Source organism: Aethalodelphis obliquidens, unplaced genomic scaffold (genome assembly GCF_003676395.1).
Source record: "Aethalodelphis obliquidens isolate GAN/ISIS:26980383/991018 unplaced genomic scaffold, ASM367639v1 scaffold98, whole genome shotgun sequence".
In the NCBI taxonomy this organism is placed as follows: Eukaryota; Metazoa; Chordata; class Mammalia; order Artiodactyla; family Delphinidae; genus Aethalodelphis; species Aethalodelphis obliquidens.
Window position 1 is genome coordinate 576,432 of NW_020838042.1, and position 17,952 is coordinate 594,383.

The window sequence follows — 17,952 nt, forward strand, 5'->3', positions numbered from 1 at the left end:
GGAGCTGAGTAGGCAGTAACCCTAGATCAAGAAGAAATATTGAAGGTATAAACCCTACGAATGTCACACTGTTCGAAAGCCACATAAACCAGGAGATTTTGTAGCGTTGAGCCTTCGTTGCCTGTTAGCTTTGCGGGGACTCCTAATTTCTCAAGGCAGTACTGAGACTGGGGGCTGGGATGGTAATGCTTAGCAGTGGAATCACTCTAAGGCTTCCTCCAGTGGTGCAGCTACCCTCCTAATTCAGGAGTGTCAGCATAAGGCACAGTGGGATCTCTTCCTCAAAATGCAGGTGCTGGGATTTCTCTCAACAGAATTCCTCCTTCCAACCAGAGGAAGCTCCCCTAGAGCTCTGCTCTGATGCCATGATTCTCTACGCTCTAGAAAATGACCTCAACACCTAGTGCTTTGTTTCTACAGCCTTCTCTGAGCTCAGCAAATATTCAGGGCTGTTATGGCCCTGACTGTTTACCCCTGCCAAAACTTTAGCTCACTTTCTACAATAATAATCACAGGTTATAAACCAGTGTGGTCTCTGGGCCAAAATCAGCCCACCAATCTGTTTGGTTTGGCCTTGGCATATTAAAAAAAAAAAAAAAGGTTGAGCCACACTTTAAAATAGGAAAATATGACATAAAAATTTGGATATCTAGCCTTTCTCTGAAAAATCAGATCTAGCAATAGTAGTCAACAACTAGCTGAAGCTGAAGCGCGGCTCACTTGTTTAGAAAGGACACATTCTCTCCAGCTTGCCTAGTCCCTACACTTCCTTGCGTGTCCCAGACATGGAGGCCTGGCCTTGCTCTATTCACTGACATATTTGCTGAGTCTGTGACACCTGAAATGTGTTCAACAGAGAGGTTTAAAGATAGTACCATACATATTAGTCTAGTCTAGTGTGTCTCAACAGTATGCTATTGCTGTGGTAATTTGAGGCACAATAATTCAACATGCAAGCCTGCTCCATGTGTCACAAGGTGTTCAGCACCCCGGTCCCTCCTGTAAAATCCCAAGAGCACCCCCAAACGGCCCCAGGAGAGGCAACAGTATCTTAGGCTGACAACCACTGCTAGCATGTCAAATTTAGTGATGTGAGCATTTCCCAGATTTGAAGAAAAGTTAGCCTTATCTTGAGAGAAGTTTTAAGATAAAAAAACTAAAGGAATCATTCATTTTTCTGACTGGTCTGGTCCAAGTAGTAACTGTTGAACAGAAACATATACACTAGTATAAAACTTTGAACCTTCATCCATTTTCTTGTTGAGGGGAGGTTTTGATTTTAGAGCACACTTACTTTTTAATTTTTTTATTTTTTTGCGGTATGAGGGCCTCTCACTGCTGTGGCCTCTCCCATTGCGGAGCACAGGCTCCGGACGTGCAGGCTCAGCGGCCATGGCTCACGGGCCCAGCCGCTCCGCAGCACGTGGGATCCTCCCGGACCGGGGCACGAACCCGCATCCCCTGCATCGGCAGGCGGACCCTCAACCACTGCGCCACCAGGGAAACCCCTAGAGCATACTTATTGAGCCATATCTATGTACCAGGCACTGTGCTAAGTGCTTTATCTCATATAATCCCCATTATCATCCCATGGGAGAGGTAATATCATCATTCACATTTTACAAATGAGGAAATGCAAGGCTCAGAAAGGGTAAATAATTTGCCTGTGGTGACAAAGTTAACAAGCAGAAAGCTAAAACATAAACTTGAAGTCTATGCTTTAGCCATTATTCTCCTGTACTATAGGCTACATGGTAAGATTTTGATGATGTCATAACTCTTAAAGACACTGTAAAGTTTAAACCAAAACTTGCTTTTAAAAAAGAAGAGTTTCGGGCTTCCCTGGTGGCGCAGTGCTTGAGAGTCCGCCTGCCGATGCAGGGGACACGGGTTCGTGCCCTGGTCTGGGAAGATCCCACATGCTGTGGAGCGGCTAGGCCCGTGAGCCATGGCCGCTGGGCCTGCGCGTCCGGAGTCTGTGCTCCACGACGGGAGAGGCCACAACAGTGAGAGGCCCGCGTACCACAAAAAAAAATAAAAATGAAAAAGAAGAGTTTCTGCACCAGACTGTGAATTCTTCAAGGTAAATAGCAACAAGGAGTGACTGATATTGGAGCATAACAAATGATCTTTTACTGGAGGGGTAAAAATTCCAATTTCAGAATTTTTCACACATATATGTAAAGATTGTACCAAACAACAAGTGAGAAATAGGAATATGATAGTTATTATTTCCCTTAAGTTAGAGCCTTCCAAATAATTTCTAAAACTATCATCCTACAGGATTTTCATTACAGTAGAAACCATTTTGAAATAGTCACATATTCACTTCATCTATCTCATATTCTGTTATATTCTCAAAAGAGACTATGGACCAAAATAATATTCATATTAAAACACTCATCAAAGGAATTTTCAAGTTAAGTATAACCTCCCACCGGAAACAAACAGAAGCATATTCAGATAAAATTTAAGCGTAATGCCCCTCCCCACAAGTGAGCATCTATTTGCCAGCTGCTACCTATACAGGACGCACCACACCATACAGGGCCACTCCCTGCCTTCCCCCACCAACCTCCCCAACAAAAATAAAGGTACTTGGGGGCTTCCCTGGTGGCGCAGTGGTTGAGAGTCCGCCTGCCGATGCAGGGGACGCGGGTTCGTGTCCCAGTCCGGGAGGATCCCACATGCTGCGGAGCAACTAAGCCCGTGAGCCATGGCCGCTGAGCCTGCGCGTCCGGAGCCTGTGCTCCGCATCGGGAGAGGCCACAACAGTGAGAGGCCCACGTACCACAAAAAAAAAAAAAAAAAAAGAAGAAGGTACTTGGGATCTCCTCCCAATTCCGAGGTTGGTAACAAAGAGGTAGGATATTAAAAGATAAACAAAGCTGAACGACCTTATATAGCGGTAACTGAGAAAAGAAATGGGAACGCCTTGATTCTTACTTATTAGAAATATTTTGTTCAATTAAGAATGAATTGGTGGTGGGAGAAAAAATGGTATCTAGGTTAGAGAAATCAAAGGTTTCCTTTAGAAAGTGACTTTAAAAATATCTCAAGAACATTCTAGGAAAGGCAAAATTATAGAGACAGTAAAAAGATCAACGGTTGCCAGAGGTTTGTGGGGAGGAAGGGAGGGTTCATAGGTGAAGCACAGGAGATTTTTAGGGCAGTGAAATTATTCTGTATGATACTGTAATGGTAGATACATGACATTATGCACTTGTCAAAACCCACAGAACTTTATAATACAAAGAATGAACCTTAAAGTATGCAAATTTTAAAAAATCCTTTAGAAAGTCAGGGGGTCCCAGGAAGGAATGGAGACCATATAACAGAATCTAACTGTATTACAAATGTATGAAACAGTATCACTGCAGGGGATGGGGGGAAAGGTGCTGACTGAAAGAACTTTGGAAATGAGTGGAGTCTGTAAGACTAAAGGTAAAAGGAACTGTACATAAGCATTGTATTCTAGCTGATAAAGCTGTTTCCCATGGGGGTACAGGTTAACAATTCTGATATTGTTACCCATCAGGGTATCAGGTTAACAAAACTGATATACAACTATACATGTACACTGGGACTGAACAATTAAGTAAATGGATGGTGAATGGTGGGAGCCAGATTTCTCACTGTTGGAGTGGGAGGTTACAGAAAAGCAAGGGGAGGAGGCTAGAATGACCTATGTAGTAATGGATTAGAGCTGGAGACATCAATATGAACTCATGTTTACCTTAATACTGATATATATACAGAAATGAATGCATAGAAATACTTATAAATATGCATAAATATACAGGTAATATATACACAGGATTTCAGCTAAGAAGGCCTAGAAACAGCAAAACTCTAGTAGCAACAAGCACACCTAGCACCCAGATCTTGATTTCCAATAGCATTCTCTAATAAAAGAAATCTGGACTTTGTGGAGAAACTGCTGATTCTAGAACTGGGATAGGGGATATACAGGATGAGCCTGGAGAATCTTGTAGTACCAGAAAATAAGGAAGTGTCCGGAAAAAAAAACAAAAAACACCCCATGACGATGGGGGCATGTCAGAGTGACACAGAAGCCAACCAAAAGAGCTCCCAATGGCCAAAACAGCAAAAATTTGAGCAACAAAGTAAATAAGGTAGTATTGGATTATGACCCAAAATATAAAACAAATATCTGTAAGCCCATACTGACATAAAGAAATGACTGAATAAATAAATAAATAAATGGGGGAGAAGAGACAATCTCCCATGGAGAATTCCCAGTAACTTACGTAGAAGAGCCTCAAGGAGATGGAGCAAAACTTCCCACTCCTTAAGTGTGGACTACACTTAGTGACTTATTTCCAAACAACACAGCATGGAACAAAGTTTTTACAAAAAATAAAAAAGTAACTTCACAGTGGAGAAACTTGACAAACATTTTCAGCCAGGTGACCAGAGTCAACATTAATAGTGATAAATCATTGTACCCTTGATATAATGGAATGAGAATGGCACTTTACCTCTGTGGTCTTCCTCCTAAAAACCCATAACCCCGGTCTAACCATGGGAAAAACATCAGATAAATCCAATTGAGGGACATTCTACAAAATACCTGATCAAATTCTCCTCAAAACTGCCAAGGTCATCAAAACAAGGGAAGTCTGAGAAACTGTCACAGTCAAGAGGAGCCTAAGGAGACGTGACGATTAACTGTAATACAGGGCCCTCGTGGGATCCTGAAAGAGAAAAAATACATTAGGTAAAAACTAAGGAAATCTGCATAAAGTATAGACTTTAGTTAATAACACTTTTAATATTGGCTAGTTGTAACAAATATACCATGCTAATGTAAGCTGTTAATAATAAAGGAAACTGGGTGCAGGGTATAAAGGAACTGTCTGTATTATCTTCTCAATTTTTCTGAAAAACTAAAACTGTTCCAAAAAAATAAAGTCTATTTTTTTAAAAATTAAAAAATTACCCTGGCACTGGACTCTTACTCACATCTCCAGCTCTCAAAGCACCTTCTTTTCAGTAGACTTGAAATCTGACAAAATGAGGAGCTAAGTTATCCTTTTATTAACTTCTTAACTCAATACAGAAAAATGACAAAAACTCATAGACTTCTGGTGACTTAAAGTAACAACAGACAGGATGCTAGGCCACACTTTTAGGGCAAGCAGTTCCTTCCCAAGTATCATCACAAACGGAACCTTCTTTTCCTTTAGGTCACAAATATCTTCTACAGTAATTAAATTCTACATTTGTCTTTCTGAGAGCACTTCAGAAAGACAAAAAGATAGTCCACTGCCTGTTTTCTTAAGGCTTTTGTAGCACACCTGGCTGTGACTTACCATCATGAGCCCCCCATTCTATCTAGAGAAGAAAGGATGAAGCCCAGAACTATCAAGCATCTATAAAATTTTCAATTGCATAGCCAAAATAGTATACAACTTTTAAAAAACTGCTACTTTAAGGAAAAAAAAAAGCCCTTACTGGCTTATTTTGACAGATGAGCATTCTCTCTCTCCATCATTTAGAAACTATCTTCGTTCTCGGTAAACCTAATAATTCAATGTTAACCTTATCATTTTAGGGCAAATACTGGCTTGTATCAGAGCCATGATGCATATAAGTTTCTAATTAATCTACTGACTCAACCTCATTTTATAACCACAGTAGAGCTAAAATAACATAGCCTGTTTATAATGTATTTTTTTAGCACTTTACTATACTTTTTCTTACTTTTTAACTTCTTAGTTACTTTATCTTAAACAGTACCTGAAAAATGAACTTCAAGTATGAGCAAGAAGTACTTGCACCTATACGAAGGCTGTTTTCTACCACGTGAAACAGCCTTTTCTGATCTCTGATGTGACAACGCAAAATCCACCCCACATTCACCCCACATTCTCCCCATCAACTTGAATCAGTTTTCTCTCCTTCCTAAATGCCTACAAAAGTTATTGTCTGTTTGTTACCACCAGCACTTGAAATAATGTTTACCAACTTTTTATTTTCCTCTAGGTTTTATAACTGTAAACCTTGAGAATGAAAACCAAACATGTTCTTTTTTTATTTATTATTATTATTTTTAACATCTATATTGGAGTACAATGGTGTGTTAGTTTCTGCTTTACAACAAAGTGAATCATTTATACATATACATATGTTCCCATATCTCTTCCCTCTTGCGTCTCCCTCCCTTCCACCCTCCCTATCCCACCCCTCTAGGCGGTCACAAAGCACAGAGCTGATCTCCCCGTGCTATGCGGCTGCTTCCCACTAGCTAGCTATTTTACATTTGGTAGTGTATATATGTCCATGCCACTCTCTCGCTTTGTCACAGCTTACCCTTCCCCCTTCCCATATCCTCAAGTCCATTCTCTAGTAGGTCTGTGTCTTTATTCCTGTCTTACCCCTAGGTTCTTCATGACATTTTTTTTCTTAAATTCCACATATATGTGTTAGCATACGGTATTTGTCTGTCTCTTTCTGACTTACTTCACTCTGTATGACAGACTCTAGGTCCATCCACTTCATTACAAATAGCTCAATTTCGTTTCTTTTTATGGCTGAGTAATATTCCATTGTATATATGTGCCACATCTTCTTTATCCATTCATCCAATGATGGAAACTTAGGTTGATTCCATCTCCGGGCTATTGTAAGTAGAGCTGCAATGAACATTTTGGTACATGACTCTTTTTGAATTATGGTTTTATCAGGGTATATGCCCAGTAGTGGGATTGCTGGGTCATATGGTAGTTCTATTTGTAGTTTTTTAAGGAACCTCCAAACTGTTCTCCATAGTGGCTGTACCAATTCACATTCCCACCAGCAGTGCAAGAGTGTTCCCTTTTCTCCACACCCTCTCCAGCATTTATTGTTTGTAGATTTTTTGATGATGGCCATTTTGACTAGTGTGAGGTGACACCTCATAAGACCTAAATGTAAGGACAGAAACTATCAAACTCTTAGAGGAAGACATAGGCAGAACACTCTATGACATACATCACAGCAATATCCTTTTTGACCCACCTCCTAGAGAAATGGAAATAAAAACAAAAATAAACAAATGGGACCTAATGAAACTTCAAAGCTTTTGCACAGCAAAGGAAACCATAAACAAGACCAAAAGACAACCCTCAGAATGGGAGAAAATATTTGCAAATGAAGCAACTGACAAAGGAGCAATCTCCAAAATTTACAAGCAGCTCATGCAGCTCAATAACAAAAAAACAAAGAACCCAATCCAAAAATGGGCAGAAGACCTAAATAGACATTTTTCCAAAGAAGATATACAGGCTGCCAACAGACACATGAAAGAATGCTCAACATCACTAATCATTAGGGAAATGCAAATCAAAACTACAATGAGATATCATCTCACACCAGTCAGAATGGCCATCATCAAAAAAATCTGCAAACAATAAATGCTGGAGAGGGTGTGGAGAAAAGGGAACCCTCTTGCACTGCTGGTGGGAATGTGAATTGGTACAGCCACTATGGAGAACAGTATGGAGGTTCCTTAAAAACTAAAAATAGAACTACCATACGACCCAGCAATCCCACTACTGGGCATATACCCTGAGAAAACCATAATTCAAAAAGAGTCATGTACCAAAATGTTCATTGCAGCTCTATTTACAATAGCCAGGAGGTGGAAACAACCTAAGTTTCCATCATCGGATGAATGGATAAAGAAGATGTGGCACATATATACAATGGAATATTACTCAGCCATAAAAAGAAACGAAATTGAGCTATTTGTAATGAAGTGGATGGACCTAGAGTCTGTCATACAGAGTGAAGTAAGTCAGAAAGAGAAAGACAAATACCATATGCTAACACATATATATGGAATTTTAGAAAAAAAATGTCATGTAGAACCTAGGGGTAGGATGGGAATAGACACAGACCTACTAGAGAATGGACTTGAGGATATGGGAAGGGGGAAGGGTAAGGTGTGACAAAGTGAGAGTGGCATGGATATATATACACTACCAAACATAAAATAGCTAGCTAGTGGGAAGCAGCCGCATAGCACAGGGAGATCAGCTCTGTGCTTTGTGACCGCCTAGAGGGGTGGGATAGGGAGGGTGGGATGGATGGAGACGCAAGAGGGAAGAGATATGGGAACATATGTATATGTATAACTGATTCACTTTGTTATAAAGCAGAAACTAACACACCATTGTAAAGGAATTATACTCCAATAAAGATGTAAAAAACAAATCGAATGGTTTTGATTACAAAACTGTGCTAAGACCCTTTAAGGGCCATACGTCCTTAAATTTAAATGACTCTATACTGCGTCTATACAGAATCTTTATTGAGTCTAATTTATTCTCTGGGAAAGTAAAAGAACGTTTGAAATTTCCACACCCCAAGTGAGCACCACACCTTCAGTACAAATCCCAACAGTGAAGGGGGTATATTTTTTTTCCTTTGTATTCCTTTCCTTTCCCCACCATCCACCGCCCCCTCGCCCCCCACCGCTGTACCTTCTCAGGAGAACTTGAACTGCTCACTCAGGACTGGGAGGCCCTCCCCATAACCCAATCCACAAAATCACTAATCTACCACTCAAGAATAACTTTAACTTCCTCAAGAAGGAAAAAAAAATACTTTACTATAGGCCTTAGTGAAATAATCTAAAGAGTCTTACTAGCTAAAAAAGAAAGCAGAGTCTTCTTTCCCCAGTAGAGGGTATTAACTACTCAAGAACTAACTAGATATTTTAGGTTAACCAACTAGCCTTAGTGAATGAGGAAAAAGTTCTTCCAGAGAGAAAAGTTTCAGCTAATTTGGCAATTTTTAATTTAATAACTAATCCATGCAATTGTAATCAATGAATAATAAAAGCATTAGGGTGAAAAGTGGGGCTTTATGAAGGGATCAGGCTGTCAACACCTGACCTCTCGCACAAATCAAACAAACCAACTACAAAAGAAATTTTTTTAGACAACTGGGAGAACTTGACCATGGACTAGTAAGTATTGTATACACAATTAAGGAATCATTACCAGGTGTGCTGTACATGACAATGCACTGTGGTTATGTAAGAAAATGTGTTGTTTTAGATACATGTTATTTAGGGATGAAATAATGTCTTGGATATGCCATAAATTCTCAGCAAAAAAAAAAGCTATAGGGGGAAGATGAAAGAAGTATGGAGAAATGTTGATGTCTGCAGCATAGAGGATCACTGAACTTTTTATTTGTGTACATTTGGAAATGTTCACAAATAAAAATTTAAAAATAAAAACAATCAACGAGGAGTCACGACAGAGTCCTTTAAGGAGAAAAAACCCAATGTATTCAAAATAATACTTAAAAGCTGATGATTTTCATTCTTTTGTACAGAGATCACAGAAAAAGAAGCTAAAGATATAAAACTACTGAGAAGGTTCTTAAGGCAGTCCAGAGGTAAAATCCTTAAAGAGCCAAAACCATTATATTTAAACGTCAATTAACATTAACTAATATTATGATTAATAATATTAATTAGTAATTATAATTATCAGCATAACTTATAATTAACTATAATATTAAATATAAACTTAAATATTTACTGAATCTTATTATATGCAAGGCCCTGCAATAAGTGATAAAGCAGGGATTCCCTGGTGGTGCAGCAGTTAAGAATCCACCTGCCAATGCAGGGGATATGGGTTCGAACCCAGGTCAGGGAAGATCCCACATGCTACAGAGCAACTAAGTCCGTGCGCCGCAACTACTGAGCCTGTGCTCTAGAGCCCATGAGCTTCAACTACTGAGGCCCACACACCTAGAGGCCGTGCTCCGCAACGAGAAGCCACTGCAATGAGAAGCCTGCACGCTGCAATGAAGAGTAGCCCCTGCTCGCCACAACTAGAGAAAGCCCGCACACAGCAACAAAGACCCAACTCAGCCAAAAATAAATAATAATTTAAAAATTTATTTTAAAAAATAAGTGATAAAGCAAAAGGGTGAAGCCCATGCCCTGTCTTTTTTTTTTTTTTTTTAATTGCCCATGCCCTGTCTTAAAGCTTACTCTTGAGCTGGTGAAAAAGAACATATGTACTCTGTACCCTGATAACAAAAAGAGTTCAGAGAAGGGAAAGATGAGTTCATGTAAATCAAGTTTACTGAAGAAAAATAATCGAAGTGGACAACAGAAATGATGCAGGATTAAAAGAGAAGGAAAAGGGAAAAGTGCAAAGGTTTGAAACAGGACATTCAAAAGGTACTGGTACCACTCACAATTCTACCAACATTATTATTTATTTATTTTTGCGGTACCCGGGCCTCTCACTACTGTGGCCTCTCCCGTTGCGGAGCACAGGCTCCGGATGTGTATGCTCAGCAGCCATGGCTCACGGGGCCAGCCGCTCCGCGGCATGTGGGATCCTCCCGGACCGGGGCACGAACCCATGTCCCCTGCATCGGCAGGTGGACTCTCAACCACTGCGCCACCAGGGAAGCCCTTCTACCAACATTTTAAAGCATGACAGTTTTGTGAGTGAGATTGAGAGAAAACTGATGAATCAACTTCCAAGAAAAGAATCCTTGGACAGGGACAAAATAAAAAAAACAAACCACACACAGACACAATAGTTCTCAAGAGAAAATGGAATATTACTAAATTTGAGGAGGTGGCATCCTCATACCCTTAAATAAGTAGTAACTGAACACTATGTAATTGAACATGCTCCAAGCAAACAAGGGCATTTGACATCCACATTCCTAACGTAAGAAAACTGTTCAATGTTTTCATTACAAGGATTTTGAAAATGAGATGTGAGTACCATTCAGAAGCAGAAGCACCACCAGACATATAGAAGCACTGACTCTACTGCTCGGAAAAGGGTCTGAGGCAGAAAAGCTTTTTGCTCTCCTTAAGATTCAAAGGATCAGAGCAAACGAGATTTTGGCTAGGATCTTATAAAGAGCGATTAGGAAAGAAAGGAAGGCTTACAGAAGATACCCAGTAAGGAAGTTAGACAGTTTGAGTCTAACCATAAGAGTGACAAGAAAGATGGCAAGTGCACTGGAAAAAAAAGAGGCATCTTTCTTAGAATCAGAAAAATTGAGGCATGTGTAAAGAGAAGGAAAGGGACTGACTATACATGTGGGGTGAGAAAAGACTAGTGACAAAGCCAAGCTTTCCAACAGGGCAGAGGAGTTGGCAAATTCCAGGGCTGGTGTGACCATATTCTAGAAATGGGGTGGGCTGAGAGGCAGTGAGGATGGGATATGAAGGAGTAATATCCCAATTGTCTCAATCTTCAGGACATGAGTCATGAGGTCATTATATTACATGGTGTACAGAAAGAAGAAAGCATAACATGACAAAACTGGGAAGTCAGTGAGCATCTACAGGCAAGCATTAACAGGCCACAACAGCTGAAATAAAACACTATAATAATCATAGACGACATAAGCCACTCACCAGATGTGGAGCCACAGACAAGTTACTTAACCTCTCTTAGGCCCTGTTTCCAAATCCTTTGCTTAATACCACACCTCACAAGATGTAGGAATTAATTTATGCAGAAGGAAAATGTTTGTAACTTGTAAAGCACCATATTCATTCAAGAGGATGCTCGAGAGCTTTCATAATACAGCAAACAAGAAGCTCAGCAGAACTGCCTCCTTTTTTTCTATTTCACAAAGACATATATTATGTCTACAAATATGTACACTAAAACAGAAGTCATGACACTTATAGTATAACTAGGAAAACATTCTTTTCTATGAAAGGAAAAAAACTTAGTTGATATTGTACATCCCAATTTCAATAGTAATTCAGAGGGATTTCATGTTCTTAAAGTCATTCCAGAGACTTATTTTTAACTGAAACTTAAATACAATAAACCTGTCCACTGTCAAGGACTAGAAACTGCCCTAGGTGGAAGAGACTAAAATCCTGAATCCTGAATAATCAGGTAACAACTTATTTATACTTTCACACACACACACAATGTAACCTTTTAATGAAAATGTGCAAAGTTATCCAAGTGAGTACAGCTACATCAAACAAAATTTAAAGAGAACTAGGGGCTGAGTCTGACCTAGAAAACAAGACAAAATCATGTTCTGCCATAAAGAGCTAATGGGAAGACTCCTTCTCTTGGTTATGGCATATTAGGTAATTTGAACCAATCTTTCCTTTTTTTTTTTTGCAGTACGTGAGCCTCTCACTGTTGTGGCCTCTCCCGTTGCGGAGCACAGGCTCCAGGCGTGCAGGCCCAGTGTCCATAGCTCGCGGGCCCAGCTGCTCCACAGCATGTGGGATCTTCCCGGACCAGGGCACAAACCAGTGTCCCCTGCATCGGCAGGCGGACTCTCAACCACTGCGCCACCAGGGAAGCCCAAACCAATCTTTCCACTGAAGACAAATAATAAAGTTGGACAAAATGTAAGAAATGACTTTCTTAAAGGATCAAAGAACCAACAGGATAGTGCTTTCAGATACATTAAAGGACTGGAATTCAGAGAGGTGAGCACAACAATCCAGAAGAAACCAGAAGTTAAACTGTATCTGACAGATGGGTAGGCCCAGAGAGACAAAAGGAAAATCCTCTTCGCTACCCTCATGTTAGGAACCTAAAGGGCTGCACCTTAGAAATATGGGTGAACCGGAAATTGAACAGTCCATAAATTGAAAGCAATTTAGCCTTGAGTCATCCAGTTGGCCCAGAGAAATCTCAAAAGCTGAGATTTGACTAAGTAATCCTAGATTCCCTCAAGCAGATGCCACCCCCCGCCCCCCCAAAAAATCCTTCCTGTAAGATATCATCCTGGTCTCAAATGATTTCTCAAGTAATTTTTCAAATCCAATGCCCAGCAAACAATTAAAGACAACTGGGCACATGGGAAAACAACAGACATAAGATCAAAAGCCACAGAAATATAAAACAATAAACACTCACAGAGACTCCAAATATTGGAATTACGAAACACACACTTTGGTTCAAGGAAATGGAAGCCAAACTGAAAAGTCTCACCAATGAACTAGAAACTATAAAAAGTGATATACCAGATTTTTATAAGAAGCAAACAAATTTTGTTACTGAAAAATACAAAAACTGAAGTTAATCATCCAATGAACAGGTTTAACAGCCAATGGACACAGTTGAGACACTGAATCAGAGACAAGTCAGTGGAAAAAAAGCTCAGAATAAATACATGATAAGCAATATGGGGATATGGTGTGAAGGTATAACATCCGACACAATTAATTGGAATTCCAGAAGGAAAGGAAAGACAGTATAGAGTAGAAGCAAAACTTGAATGGCTGAAAATTTCCAAAAATGATTTTAAAATGTCAAACCACAAATTTAAGGATGTCAATGAATTCCTAGCTGAAAATCAGCAGACAAAGAAAAAGTTAAAAGCATCCCGAGGGGGAAAAAGATTACTTTCAAAGAAGCAACAGTTACATGGATAGCTTAATTCTCAACAACAAAAATGGAAGCTAAAAGACATATGTAATGGAATCCCTAAGTAGCAGAAAGAAAAACAACTGCCAACCAAGTATTCCACTGCAGAGAAAACACCCATCAAGAATGAAAATTAAGAAGGCGGAGACACAATGGTGCAGTAGAAGAAAGTGAGCTGACCTTTTCTTACGAAAACACCAAAATCACAATTAACTGCTGAATGACCATTGACAAAAAAATGCTGGAACCTCCCAAAAAAAGATATACTACATCCAAAGACAAAGAAGAAGTCACAGTGAGATGGTAGGAGGGGCACAATCACAATAAAATCAAATCCCATACCCGCTGGGTGGGTGACCCACAAATTGGAGAATAATTATACCACAGAACCTCTCCTGCAGGAGTGAAAGTTTTGAGCCCCACATCAGGCTCCCCAGGCTGAGAGTCTGGCAACGGGAGGAGGAGGCCCGAGAGAATCTAGCAGTGAAGGCCAATGGGGTTTGATTGCAGGAATTCCACAGGACTGGGGGAAACAGAAACTCCACTCTCAGAGGGGGAACACAAGGTCTCGTGTGCACAAGGAACCAGGGAAAAAAAACAGTGACCTCATAAGAGCCTGGGCCAGACCTTCCTGCTGGTATTACAGGGCCTCCTGCAGAGGTGTGGGGCTGCTGTGGCTCAATGCAGGGACAAAGACACTGGCGGCAGTAGTTCTGGGGAGTACTCATTGGCATGTACCCTCCTGGAGGCTGCCATCTTCTCACCAAGACCTGGCCCCACGCAACAGCCTATAGGCTCCAGTGCTTGGATGCCTCAGACCAAGCAACCAAGAGGGCAGGAACACAGTCCCACCCATCAGCAGACAGGCTGCTTAAAGTCTTCCTGAGCCCACAGCTGCCCCATAAGCACAACCCCTGACATGGCCCTGCCCACTAGACGGACAAGACCCGGCTACACCCACCAATGGGCAGGAACCAGTTGCTCCCACCAGGAAGCCTGCACAAGCCTCTGAGACAGGCTCATCCACCAGGGGGCAAACAGCAGAAGCAAGAACTACAACTCTGCAGCCTGCGGAATGCAAACGGTAATCACAGAAAGTAAGACAAAATGAGACAGTAGATGAATCTGTCCCAGGTGTTAGAACAAGATAAAACTCCAGAAGAACAACTAAGTGAAGTGGAGACAGGCAATCGACCCAAAAAAGAATTCAGAGTAATGATAGTAAAGATGATCCAAGATCTCAGGAAAAGAATGGAGGAACAGACCGAGAAGATACAAGAAATGTTTGACAAAGACCTAGAAGAACTAAAGAACAAACAAACAGATTAATAATACAACAACTGAAATAAAAAATACACTAGAGGAATCCAATATCACAATAAGTTAGGCAGAAAAAAGGATAAGTGAGCTGGAAGACAGAATGGTGGAAATCACTACTACAGAATACGATAAAGAAAAAAGAATGAAAAGAAATGAAGACAGTCTAAGAGACCTCTGTGGAAACATTAAATGCAACAACAATCACATTAGAGGAGTCCCAGAAGGAGAAAAAAGAGATAAAGGACCTGAGAAAATATCTGAAGAGATGATAGCTGAAAACTTCCCTATCTTGGGAAAGAAAACAGTCACCCAAGTCCAGGAAGCACAGAAAGTCCCAGGCAGGATAAACCCAAGGAGGAACATGCAGAGACACATAATAATCAAATTGAGAAAAATTAAAAACAAAGAAAAAATATTAAAAGCAAAAGGGAAAAGCAACAAATAATATACAAGGGAACTCCCGTAAGATTTTCAGCTGATTTCTCAGCAGAAACTCTGCAGGCCAGAAGGGAGTGACACAGTATATTTAAAGTGATGAAAAGGAAAAACCTACAACCAAGAATAGCCAACAATGCTCTCATTGAGATTCAACAAAAAAATCAAAAGCTTTACAGACAAGGAAAAGCTAAGAGAATTCAACACCACCAGACCAACTTTGCAACAAATACTAAAGTAACTTCTCTAGGCAGAAAAGAAAAGGCCACAACTACAAACAAGTATATACAAATGAGAAAGCTCACCGGTAAAGGCAAACATACAGTAAAGGTAGGAAAGCATCTACACACAAATATGTTATCAAAACCGGCAATGGTGAGGAGAGCACAAATGCAGGAAACGGGAAATAACGTTTCAAATTAAGAGACCAGCAGCTTAAAACAATCTTGTTTATATATACAGACTGCTATAGCAAAACTTCATGGGAACCGCAAACCAAAAATCTATAAGAAATATACACACAAAAGAGAAAAAGCAAGGAATTCCCTGGCGGTCCAGTGGTTAAGGTTCTGTATTCCCACTGCAGGGAGCACAGGTTCAATCCCACATACTGTGTGGCGTGACCAAAAAAAAGGAGACAGAGACAGAGAGCTATCCAAACACAACACTAAACAACAATCAGAGCAGAAATAAATTAAACAGAGATGAAGAAAAAAACAGAAAAGATCAATGAAACTAAAAGTTGGTTCTTGGAAAAGATAAACAAAATTGATAGACCTTTAGCCAGACTCATCAAGAAAAACAGGGAAAGGGCTCAAATCAATAAAATTAGAAATGAAAAAGGAGAAGGTACAACAGACACCACAGAAATACAAAGGATCATAAGAGACTACTACAAACAACTATATGCTAATAAAATAGACAACCTAGAAGAAATAGACAAATTTTTAGAAAAGTACAATCACCCAAGACTGAACCAGAAAGAAGTAGTAAATATGGACAGTCCAATCACAAGTACTGAAATTGAAACTGTGATTTAAAAACTCCCAACAAACAAAAGCCCAGGACCACATGGCTTCACAGGCAAAATCTATCAAACATTTAGAGAAGAGTTAACGCCTATCCTTCTGAAACTTCTACAAAAATTGCAGAGGGAAGACCACTCCCAAACTCATTCTATGAGGCCATCATCACCCTGATACCAAAACTAGACATAAATAATACAAAAAAAGAAAATTACAGGCCAATATCACTAACGAACACAGACATAAAAATCCTTAACAGGGCTTCCCTGGTGGTGCAGTGGTTGAGAGTTCGCCTGCCAATGCAGAGGACACGGGTTCGTGCCCCGGTCCGAGAAGATCCCACATGCCGCGGAGCAGCTGGGCCCGTGAGCCATGGCCGCTGAGCCTGCATGTCAGGAGTCTGTGCTCTGCAATGGGAGATGCCCGCGTTCAGGAGTCTGTGCTCTGCAATGGGAGATGCCCGCGTACCGCAAAAAAAAAAAAAAAAAAAAAAAACCTTAACAAATTACCAGCAAGGCGAATACAACAACACAATTAAAGGATCCTACACCGCAATCAAGTGGGATTTATCACAGGGATGCAATGATTTTTAAATATCCGTAAGTCAATCAGTGTGATACACCACATCAACAAACTGAAGAACAAAAATCACATGATCATCTCAATAGATGCTGGAAAAGCTTTTGAAACAATTCAACACTCATTTATGATAAAAACTCCAGAAAGTGGGCACAGAGGGAACTTACATCAACCTAATAGAGGCCATATACAACAAACATATATACAGCTAACAACATACTCAACAGTGAAAAGCTGAAAGCATTTCCTCCAAGATCATGAACAAGACAAAGATGTCCACTCTCACCACTTTTATTCAACGTAGTTTTGGAAGTCCTAGCCACGTCAATCAGAGAAGAGAAAAAATAAAAAGAATACAAATCGGAAAAGAAGTAAAACTGTCACTGTTTGCAGATGACATGACACTATACATAGAAATCCTAAAGATCCTACCAGAAAACTAGTAGAGCTCACCAGTGAATTCGGTAAAGTAGCAGGATACAAAATTAACGCACAGAAATCTCTTGCATTCCTATACACTAATGATGAAAAATCTGAAAAAGAAATTAAGGAAACACTCCCATTTACGAGTAAAACAAAAAAAAGAAAATACCTAGGAATAAACCTACCTAAGGAGACAAAAGACCTGTATGCAGAAAACTGTAAGACACTGATGAAAGAAATTAAAGATGATACAGAGAGATATACCATGTCCTTGGATTGGAAGAATCAATATTGTGAAAATGACTATGCTACCCAAAGCAATCTACAGATTCAATGCAATCCTTATCAAACTACCAATAGCATTTTTCACAGAACTAGAACAAAAAATTTCACAATTTGTATGGAAACACAAAAGACTCCGAATAGCCAAAGCAATCTTGAGAAAGAAAAACGGAGCTGGAGGAATCAGGCTCCCCAACTTCAGACTATACTACAAAGCTACAGTAATCAAGACAGTATGGTACCGGCACAAGAACAGAGATATAGATCAATGGAACAAGGTAGAAAACCCAGAAATAAACCCAAGCACCTATGGTCAATTAACCTAAAACAAAGGAGGCAAGACTATACAATGGAGAAAAGACGGTCTCTTCAATAAGTGGTGCTGGGAAAACTGGACAGCTACATGTAAAAGAATGAAATTAGAACATTCTTTGATACCATACACAAAAATAAACTCAAAATGAATTAAAGACCTA

General features: G+C 40.0%; 1 protein-coding gene across 3 annotated transcripts in view; it reads right to left on the reverse strand.

Annotated features, from left to right (window-relative positions):
• The window catches only part of TAB3 (TGF-beta activated kinase 1 (MAP3K7) binding protein 3), a 101,355-nt gene that overhangs the window by 57,017 nt on the left and 26,386 nt on the right, over positions 1–17,952 (reverse strand). For 2 of the 3 annotated variants that reach the window (XR_003430666.1, XM_027096081.1), the window contains exon 2: positions 4,595–4,718. The exons of the other annotated variant lie outside the window; for it this stretch is intronic. The gene's annotated coding sequence lies outside the window, so the exon portion shown is untranslated. The remainder of the gene's footprint in view (positions 1–4,594; positions 4,719–17,952) is intronic. 3 annotated transcript variants of the gene reach the window in all.